This window comes from Rhipicephalus sanguineus, chromosome 1 (assembly GCF_013339695.2).
Source record: "Rhipicephalus sanguineus isolate Rsan-2018 chromosome 1, BIME_Rsan_1.4, whole genome shotgun sequence".
Taxonomy (NCBI): domain Eukaryota; kingdom Metazoa; phylum Arthropoda; class Arachnida; order Ixodida; family Ixodidae; genus Rhipicephalus; species Rhipicephalus sanguineus.
In genome coordinates this window covers 222182104-222192856 of record NC_051176.1, presented here as the reverse complement: position 1 = coordinate 222192856, position 10753 = coordinate 222182104, and positions in this window count along the sequence as shown.

The following is a 10753-nucleotide window of genomic DNA, read 5'->3' as shown; positions in this document are numbered from 1 at the left end:
CTTTCGGGGGTAAATAGCTAACGGTTAAAAAAACTCAGTTTCGCTTAAGAGCGAAGCAATGAATGCGATACCAAAAAATTGTATTGTGAAACGAAGTAAGACTAGCAGCTAACTCTTTTGGATCCGATCTCGCGTAACTTAACAAAACGCTGGTTTAAGGGCATATGGCCCCTCCAGGAATTGAAGCGTTTTCTTGCTCCGAGTTCTCTAAACGCGAAGTAAGCGTTGAGAGCACAGCAAGTTTCGAGCCGTCTCCTGATGCCTCGAGATAGCGCGCGCGCAAGTGACTGCGCCCTTCGAAAGATGCCCCTCCCCCCCTTCCGCTCCCCTGGCGTCCCTTCATGCTCCTTACGAAAGACGGGCGGGGCGTTTCCTCTCTGTTTGATGAGCAATCGACGGCAGGCCCGCGCGCGGGAAGATGTTATCTCATGCGCTGTCCGTGCGGCGGAGACAGACGGCCGGCAAGTTTAATCTCCGCTTCAGCCGCGTTCGTCGCCAGCGCTCGCGAGCTTTTACCCGCGGCTAGAATAACCGTGGTGATGTTATTAAATTTGGACTTTATACGGAAAATTATGGCAACGGCGATGGCAAAAATCCGCCAAGAGTGTCCATATAATTGCTATCGCAAGGGTCAATGTACGGGGCAGATTTTGCGCCCCCCCCCCCCCTGCCCCCCCTGTGCGCACGTCTATTCTCCTGAGATGATTTTTTCCATGAGATTTGCAATTAATCGAAATATTTCTAGCCTTCATAAGAGCCCCATAATAATACTCAGGTGCTTGAATGTTAATGCAATATGCTTCTGTATTGCACTCCAGGATGTAAAATTCGCTGCTCCAAAGTGCTCCCAGATGCAAAATTATCTGCTCCAAAGTGCTCCAAGATGAAAATTTTGCTGCTCCAAAGTGCTCCAAAACGGAAATTTTGCTGCTCCAAAAATTGCTCCAAATCAGAAGTCCTCGGTAGCATCACTGATTTATGAAAAGGTGACACTATTGAACTTTTGATAGAGCCCATTGTTGAAAAGTTCTGCCCTTAAATGGTTTTATGATGACCAAGCACTACAGCTAACTATTTAGGTTTATTGGTTCCAGTGGCATACAAGCAATTGAAGCTGTGCAAAAGGACTTTGAGTGAGTAAATAACTACGTAATAAGCCAGGCGTTAAGCAATCTAGTGTATTTGAAATACAGTTGACTTTCAATATTTGACCCCGAGGGTTGAAATAAACAAGTGGCAGAAAAAAACAAAACACACTGCTGACTTGTTTGGCAACGTTTGTGGCAAATGACAACATATCTCTGAACCAAAGATTTTTTGTGCTCAGAGTAAAAAATTACAGCAGAACCCTGCTGATACGTTTTTCACAGGACTGTAAAAAAATATATATGTAAGAGCCAGCAAATGCAAGAGCCAAGAAACATAAAAAGTTGAAAAATGACAGGAGTTAACTGCCCACAATCTTCTTTAAGTTTACGCATTGAAAAACTGTAGAGCATTGCCTAGCGAATTTTGTCACACCCGATCGCCACAAGGCTTTTTGCTAGCACCTATAGTGCCCTTGTGGCTCTTGCCACCACCTCTTGATCACACATATCTTAATAAATCTAGTACCACTACTGCCCGTGAAGATGTTGGATCCGACACCTGGCGCAGAGCCAACTCAAGCTCAAGTGAGCATTTTCGGCGATACTTTCACTTTAGCAAGATTATTGCCACAAGCATTGGTGTCTCTGAGCTGTAACATTCCTGACCCGCCATCTTAGTATGTTTGGCACAGTCCCAGACTGTTGCCCGTCATAGATGTCTGAACATCTTCCTAAAGTGAAAGTATCTCTGAAGGCGCATCCACGCTGGTGACCGACAAGTGTCATGCGAGCAAGTTGGTCAAAAAGCGACGGTCACAAAGTGCCGGTCACAAATGGTCGCTTTAGTCAAAAATGTGACTGCTTTGGTGGAGTCATAAAGCTGTTGAACCAATCCATTGGCACAGGAACGTGACGTCAAAATACCCATGGCAATATGCTGAAGGTTATTTTGCATTGCCATGGTTGTGCTAGCAGTGACAAATGCGAGAAACAGACGTAAACAAGTAATCCTAGGTTTGAGGAAAGGCACATCGCGGTCACCATTAGTAACTCCTCATTTGCCAGTTGCAGACTTCTGTCAGTAGCTGGTGTGAATGCTGCCTGTCTGAGAAAACAAACCGTGCATGCTCTACCTCCTCCTGAACCTTATTGGCACTCGACATATAAAATCAGAGATGTGAGACCGGTGTTATCCACAGAAACATAAACACTGTATTTAATACTGGCGGCACCAAGCATTTGGAGGTACGAAAGATGTGCACATGGAGCACGCTTGCATGACCAGTGCGACAACTCGCAAGAAACAAAGGCAGCGCGAGAACTGACAATAACAATGATGATGAGTCTGCATCAAAGCGACAGCTTTCAGGGCTACAGAAATGGAATTCGAAGGCCTTGCTTTTGCTAACTGTGTACGTGAAAAAACCAATTTTAGGACCAAAAGACATCTTATAAAATAGAGATCTTGAAAGCCACAGTTATGCTGATGGTAACAGGAAACACATCATGGTGTCATCCCCTCCTCTTCATGTGGCTTATCCCTTAGTGAAACCAAGCCAGGCTGTGTGAATAGTCAACATGGCTGCTGGGCCACCTTGGAGTGCCATTTCATATAAGAATGATTGCACCCTTGCGACATAACAGTGGGACTGGCCAAGAATTATGTAACAGCTAGGAAAACACAGCACCCAGGAACGTAAAAGCGGTACTGTAACAAAAAATGACATTTGCACACCTTAACTATGTAAGAATTGAAGATACACCACATTTTTTAGCTGGAAAAACAGCATATCTTTGATTGTGGCAATGAAGGAAAAGACAAAACCAGCGAACTTTGTCTTCAAAAAATGAGAATTCATCACTTAATGTTTACCATCATCACCTTTAAGCAGCACATCTGTCATCCTCCAAAGGGTAATACACCACGACCACTCGATATAAAAAAAAAAGTGTGGCCTGTTGTATCGAAACACATGGGCACAAGTGGGAACACTGTATTGGACAGTTTCAATCATATTGGCGCTAGTAGACATTCAGCCACGCACCTTTAGAACAAACAAGAGACAAAGAACGACAGTTGTGGCTTGCGCGAGATGCTATATCCTACCATATATGAGCACGCTGAGGAGTCACTGCATTCCATGGTGTCTTTGAACGGCAAGATGGGATGTCAACGTCGGTGACCATGAATTTTAGTATGGCACTGAATGGTGTTAAATGTCCAGATGATAAACTAAGAGATGTGTGTTTCCAAAGAAAATAATGCATACAGAGGAGCGTTGATGACCTGATCACCAATAATATTTTCAGAGAGTTTGACGCTCTTCAACAAAACCCGTAACACAAGGACACTTAGTGTTTTCATTAAACACCCTTGGGTGCGACCCGCCTTGTGGCGCCACAGCGGCAACAGCCTCAACTAGGTGGCTCCTGCCACTTTCAGGGCACTCAACAGGCCACACTTTTGTTTTATCGAGCGGCCATGATGGCACATCTGATGTTCTGCATATAACAAACAACTCCTCAGCAATCACAAGTGGGATGGCGGACGCATAGAATAATCTCTTCACTATAGTCCGTCCTGCAATGCATTCAATTCTCCAGAGTGCCAGTTACACGTGCTTAACTTGGTGCCTCTAGCTTAACATAGAAAATGACTGATTGTTTGAATATGCATTTGTAATCAGACTAAAAGTGGGTGTGCTGCCGTTGTCATGCTATGTGAAAACTCATTCTATTGTCAACCATGTTTGCCATCTTGTGATGGCAGTAGCAGTGGTGCTGGTCAAGCTGGCTCTGACAGATGGTGGTGAACATGGTTTTGGTTTTGTATGCGATTTTCTATCCAAGCAGGTTTTAGATGACTCTGAACAAAAAAAAGGGTTGGGGGGAGGGGTGGTCATATTAATCTGTTCAAAACTGTAATAACCTTTTGTGAGCTGCTGCTTTGGCATTATTGTGTTCTAGGGGCAGGTTGAAGATAGGCGTTCACAATAGGAGACTACTTATTTTAAACACAGTCAGTGCACCATAAATGCTGCTAAGACTGACGCTGCTGCTCTTGGAGTCGCCACTGTGGTCACAATTATAGTAAGGTGCATTTAAGATGACCAGACAAGTTAAATTATCCGGTGAAGGTTCATTTCAGAATCTAAATCATGAAACTTTGGTCCCACGGGCACTAGCCAGGACCTTATCTTGACATCTAATGAACCCCAGGCAAGTTAATAGAACTCTACTGTATATACCTATTTCTACAAATACTCACATCTAATTATTGTAGTGGCTGCGTTAAATGCAAAAATGCTTGGTACAGTAGAATTCCTTAGTTACGTTTCTTACGGGACCACAGAGAAAGAACACATGATGCAGGAAAACAAAATATTCTATAAGTTTTCCCAGACAGGGACATTCTTTTATCGTGTGCTAACCTGCAAGGAAAAGAAACTGACAGGACAGTGCACACACGCGCTATAACAGCCATTTATTGTATAGGTCAGGTGGCAGGACTATAAGTACGTGGTAATGGTGAAGGAAGAGTGACACAGCTGCAATGGCACACTTGTGTATGCTCCCTTTAGGACTGGCACTTCAAAGAACTCAAAATGATAAAAGCTAATCTGCAGACCTCCACTACAATGTGCCAGAACGGGATATGGAAATACAAGAACCCAAGGTATAAGTGGCCTTTTTTTTTTCTTTAGAAAAGGATTTTTAATATTAAACATTTTCACCATACCCTTATGTTTGAACAAGGTTTTAAAATAGAAAGTCATTTGCCAAACAATGAAATTTTGCAGAGAAATAATATATAGACATTTCATTATTCTCATTTTAGAATCTTTCAACAAATAAATTTCTGACTTGGCATTTTATTTCTTGAAAATTACATCCAATAGTGCAATAAAATTCTTTGCATATTCCACTTTACATTTTTAAAAGTCAGAAAAAGTGTTGCATTCGGGGAATATATAGCTCTTTACTATACATGCGTGTATGTGAACAATCACAAAATTTTATTTTAAAAAGAAGCACTTTATGTTTGGAAGCACAAGGACTTTTTTTTTTAAATTTTTTTATATAAGGAGAAGTTACTATCCCAAAACGATGTTCAATATTCTGTTTCCTAGGCTCAAAATATGCCACATACGTATATATTGTCAAAATTGGAGATGATGACCTGAGACACAGGTTATATCTGGAAACATCCAACTGTAGTAGGAACATTGCACTTGCATTCAGTGTTGCTATCAGCTGTTTTTGCCGTAGGCCGTTGTCTTAGTCATTCTTCAGTAATGATCATCTTTATGCCGTTGATCCAACATTATAGTATGATGATTACAGTATAGCAGACATATTAGTCATTATTGAAAGGATCATCTTTCATTTTTTAAAGTGATGTCTTAAAGGAGTGTACCATTAGGACACTGACAAAAGTACATTTGCTAATTGGAGCAGCAGCTTGTGAGGCAGCTTTTCTGGTGCTTGCTACATTGTGTGATACTGTCTTGGTCAAGTAATTCAATGAATTAAGTTTAGCAAGGATGGAAACTAATAAAACATTGGATTTGAAAGAAGTAGCAACTGGATGCCTAGGGTACAGTTGGCTGGCCAGACGGTTCCTACTGCGAAGTAAGACTTGAAACAGACATTGGGGTACTAATAATTTGCACAGTGCTGTAGACACAAAGAGAGAAGTATTTGGGTGGAGGAATCTGTTAGGTTGCAACAGCACACGCGGGCAACGTGATAAAGTCGCGGCCGGGAAAGGAGGAAATGCAGGTTTAGTCTCAGCATGACAGATGACATGTCCTGTGTGTTCCCATCTTTGAAATGCTCTTCTATGGACGTGATGCTCAAAAATGCGATATCATCTCATATAATAGAAGTATTTTATGTCAATAAACAAGAGATAGATGTTTTTGCCACCGAACAGCCTTGAAGTGGTGAGCATGCCTCTGCCATGGCCATAAGCCATCTTGCACGACAGAGGGCGCATAGGTGCCATGACTTTATTAGGACACCGAGCAAGTGCTGTTTAGTCTTCTGAATAATTCTTGCTTCATGGTTATGGATGTTTACTGCAGCTGCTACTATGTGGAACTCTGCAAGCCTTATAATACTGTTTTGGCTCTTGCTTTCAATGCTTCATATTTTGGGTGAGCCCACACTTTCTTTTTTTTTTTACATAGAGGGAGTAAATTTATGTATTTTTAAAGAGTGTGTGATGATCACAAAGTACATGTAGTTATATTTTTATGCGATATCATGAATGGAATGCACTGAACTTATTTTTCTGTGTCAGTGACATGCTTTGCACATTCTCCAGTCTTGCTTCTGTAGAATTTTCATTCTTCTGAGAAGCATAGCAAGAGGGCTGCGTTTTAATGAAACTTGTAGTTAAACAGCAATAACCTTCTCTCTCTCTCTTTTTTTTAACGGCAGCTGCTGTGCCTTGGCACACCTTGTCGACGAAAAAATGTGTGTTCTAACTGCTGCTTTTCAAGTGGCTGGAATCTTAGGATTCTAGGAATGTTTGTTTTCTGATGCACTGTTGATTCTAAAACATCAACCATATACCACGGTGTAAAAATGAGGAATAAATTGAATCGAATTGGAATAGTTTCTAATGAAGGAATCATGGAGGCTTGCACAAATACAACTTCAAAAATTTTAAGTTTTTGCTTTGCTTTGAGGATGTATGATGCTTGGACAGGTTAGCTTTATTGCCTGTGTGAATGATGACAGTTTCAAATCGCATGCAAATCTGAATTTAAAAATTCTTGAAGTAGCATGACACCATGTATACTTGAAGCGACCAGACTTCTCAATCTAGGCACTGCTTTACAAGCATGGCCCTGCTGGCCCATTGGTGCTGTTTTTTTTTTTGACAGCTCTCTGCTGTCCATTGGTTCCAAGCTGCAGTTGCATCTCGGTTCCACTTAGCACGAAAGTTTTGCAGCTGTAGTACTGCAAAATGGTGCAGAATGTAGGCAGTGGCATAAGATCTGCGTTGAAATACAAACTCACTTGTAAGAGTAGCATTCAAGAGCTTCAAAAATTTCATTGTTATAACTGATAGTTGTTGCAGCTCACACGAAAAGTAATAAAAATAGAAGTATGTAAGGGGTGGGGGTGGGGGCAGGAGAGCAGAACTGTTTAGTTTTCCTTCCCTATACTCCTTCCAGCTGCAAGTTGCGTTGCCTAGTTTACTTGATAAGTGGCCCTTGCTGTACCACGGATGTGCCGCTTTCCCTGCTACATACATAGACTATATCGGAAACCTCTGCTTTCCATCCAAATGCAACAAGTGACAGCAGCCACCTTTCTAAAAGCTCTAATCCACCAGCCATGTGCGATCTCCACTCATTCACCCTTCTAACCACCACTGATTCCATGCAAGATAGGGCATGCGAGTGTTTATGTACAGCTGCTACAGCCATGTAAACTAGCAAAAGAAATGCACGCTCCATAATTTTCCTCCCATTCTGGACAGTCTCAGTTTCAGCTTCTTGATACCAGGAATAGTGTTGCATACATCACCTCCATGTCCGTTTTGTAATTACAAAGTCGGACAAAAAACACCGGCAGGTCGCAAATGTATTGTAAATTTGGAAGAACTTTGTTATATTTATCAACTTTTTTTTCAGCTTGATTGATTGAAGGGTTCACACAGTTATATAGAAAGGTTCATGCACATGTTATTGTTGGTAAAGTGAGGTGCATTGTTATAAAATTTAACAGCACTCTCTGACACAATATACAAGGTTCTAAAATCGGTGCCTTGAGCATTGGAGCAATTATCCAGAGAACATTATATTGTGACAATTCTTCACAGAAGCATTATTTTCGTTCTTTCCTGGAGCCCTTTAGGCTGTGATTAGCTGCTGTAAGGGAAATAGACCTTCCAATGACGCAACACTGCAGTGGTTTCTTTGCTTCCGCTTGAGCTTCTTTGTAGTTCCTTTCTGTCACAGCTTTTTCGGGGAAGCAATAAAGGTAGTGAGCCTTGTTTACTGCAAGCATTGTTTGGATTAAGCTGCTTCACTGTTTATTGGTAATGTATCAGGCCGAGCAACATTTTCAAATAATGAAATATTGAGTACACAAGTCTAATTGTTGCTAGTTAACTTATTTGGCAAATTTGTATCTTCCACATAGTATTACTTTTGTGTGCACCTTTTTGTACCTTTTGTAAGCTCTGTAAAGTAAAACAGGTACATTGCATCCACTTTTGTATTTGAGAAATGTTTGCAGAGCTTTAGTTAACTAGACGGGCTTTAACCATCTTGTATTATATGAAAGATGACAATTATGGGATGGGAATTGGTGAGTGATCTGAAGAATTGCCGACACTGAAATGTTGCTTACAAAGTTCTCTGCGTCCTTTTTGTTAGCTACAGCCACTTTTTCACGGGGGCATTTTTTGTTATTCCTTAGCTTTGTATTTTACACTGTTTGACTTCGCTTACCAAAGATTTCATTTATTGGCTAGTGCCAGTTCATTAATCATTGCCAAAGCATTCATGTTATATGTGCATGGGCTTCTCTTTGTGCTTGTAATACGTGTGCGTTGGAAGCACAGTGCCAACATCCTATGCTGCATGTGTTTTCGAATAAAAAAGTAGCCACTGTACTTCCAGTGCTGTGCTAAATGAGGTACTGCACCACTAGTAATGAATTTTGTTGTACTTGTTCGGAAAACTAAATTATTATCATCATCATCAGCCGGCTCTATGTCCACTGCAGGATGAAGGCCTCCCTCAGTGATGTCATTTACCTTGTCTTGCACAAGCTGATTCCATTTTATTCCTGCGAACGTCTTCATTTTATCGGCCCACCTAACTTTCTGCCAGCCTCAGTTGCATCTCCCCATCCCTCAATATTCATTCTGGCATTCTCACTGACCAATGGTTGTCTACCATACACATTACGTGACCCACCCATGTCAACTTTTGCCAGGCTATTGAGAATTACCTTTGTTCTCTGCACATTCATTTTCAGCCTTTCTTTAATACTTTCTTCATTTAGGTCTTCAATTATTTTTCACAATTCATTGCCATCGTTGCTGAAGAGCACGGTGTCATCTGCAAACCAAGAGTTGTTGAAATATTCTCCTTTAATCTTTATTCCTATTTCTTTCCAATCAAGTCATTTCAATGTTTCTAAGCATGCAGTGAACAATATGAGAGAGACTGGACCTCCTTGCCTAACCCTTTTCTTAATCGCAATTTTTTCGCTTTCCTTGTGGAGAAGCAGGGTAGCCGTGGCATCTTTGTAAATGTTGGCTATGGTATTCACTTATGTTTCAAGTACTCCTTGGTGATGTAATGCCTCCAGAACAGCTGGTATTTTCGCTGAGTCGAATGCCTTTTCGTAGTCTATGAAATCGATATAAAGGTGTTTGTTCTACTCAGTAGACTTCTCAGTTAGCCCATTGACAGCATGGCTATGATCTTTGTAGAGTATGCCATCGTGAAGCCGGCTTGTTCTCTAGGTGGATTAAAATCTCTTATCCTATTTCTCTTATCCTATTCAAAATTACCTTCGTAAATATTTTGTTCTATACTAAGAGTTGACTTATGAGTTAATAATTCGTTTTTTAAGTCTGTTTTCTTATACCGGGTGTCCCAGCTATCTTTAGCCAAGGGTTAAAAAATACAATATTAGAGGCAGGTGAGTGAAATCACTTGCAAATTGCTGACAGCCACCTTGCGCTCTACAGACACTTTTTTGTTTTGTAATTAATTAACTTTTTAATTAGGATTTAACTAAATTGCTAAATATTGACTTTAGGCAAGAAATGCGTCTTGCAAAGTTCGAGAGTGTCTTCAGAAACCCCCATTGCATTATTTGCGATAAAGAAAGTCTTACGTATACCATTTTTTCCAAGCTGCATAGAAAGCCTGCGAAATACAAAAAGAACCACGTGACTAGCGCATCCACGCGCAGTGAACGTGCTGCTCTCGGCCGTTGTTTGAGCGAACGAAGTCAGCTGCGGCCGCTACTCGCCGGCTCCGTAGCAGCGGTAGGTCGATAAGTTGGTGGTGGTTTCTTGGCCCACGTCGGCCAGTTATGGCACGTGACTGTGCAAGTTGTAGCGAGCGCGGGCCGAGAAACCACCATTAACTTATTGGCCTACCACTGCAACAGAGCCGGCGAGTCGCGGACAAATTAATTAATTACAAAACAAAAAATTGTCTGTAGTGCGCAAGGTCATAGGCGTACCTACCAAGGGGCCAAGGGGGGCGGAGCCCCCCCTCTTTCGACAGTGGTTATTGTCGGCTGCAGACTGGGAAACTAACAAGTCAGGCAAAGTTTTACTTAAACACAGCAATAAGCTAATTATGTAATAAAATTTGTCCTACGATTCTGCTGTGACGACTGTCCTCCGTGTGTCATGACCACGAACCTTAGGCTACCTTCGGTGCGGGCTGCCTATTTCACGCATGCGCGCCTTGCGCTCGAGCATTGCAGAGGAGGCCAGCGCTCAGCAGGGGCTCTATGACATTACAGCAATCTGCCATGATTTTATTTTGTTCTGCCTGGCATGAAATTTAAGTAATCCGCGAAGTAAATATGGGCAGGAACCAGTAAATGTTTTATAGCCCGATCAAACGCTCTCCTTTTTCAGGAAATTCAGTTTCTTTCCTTGAAAACAAATA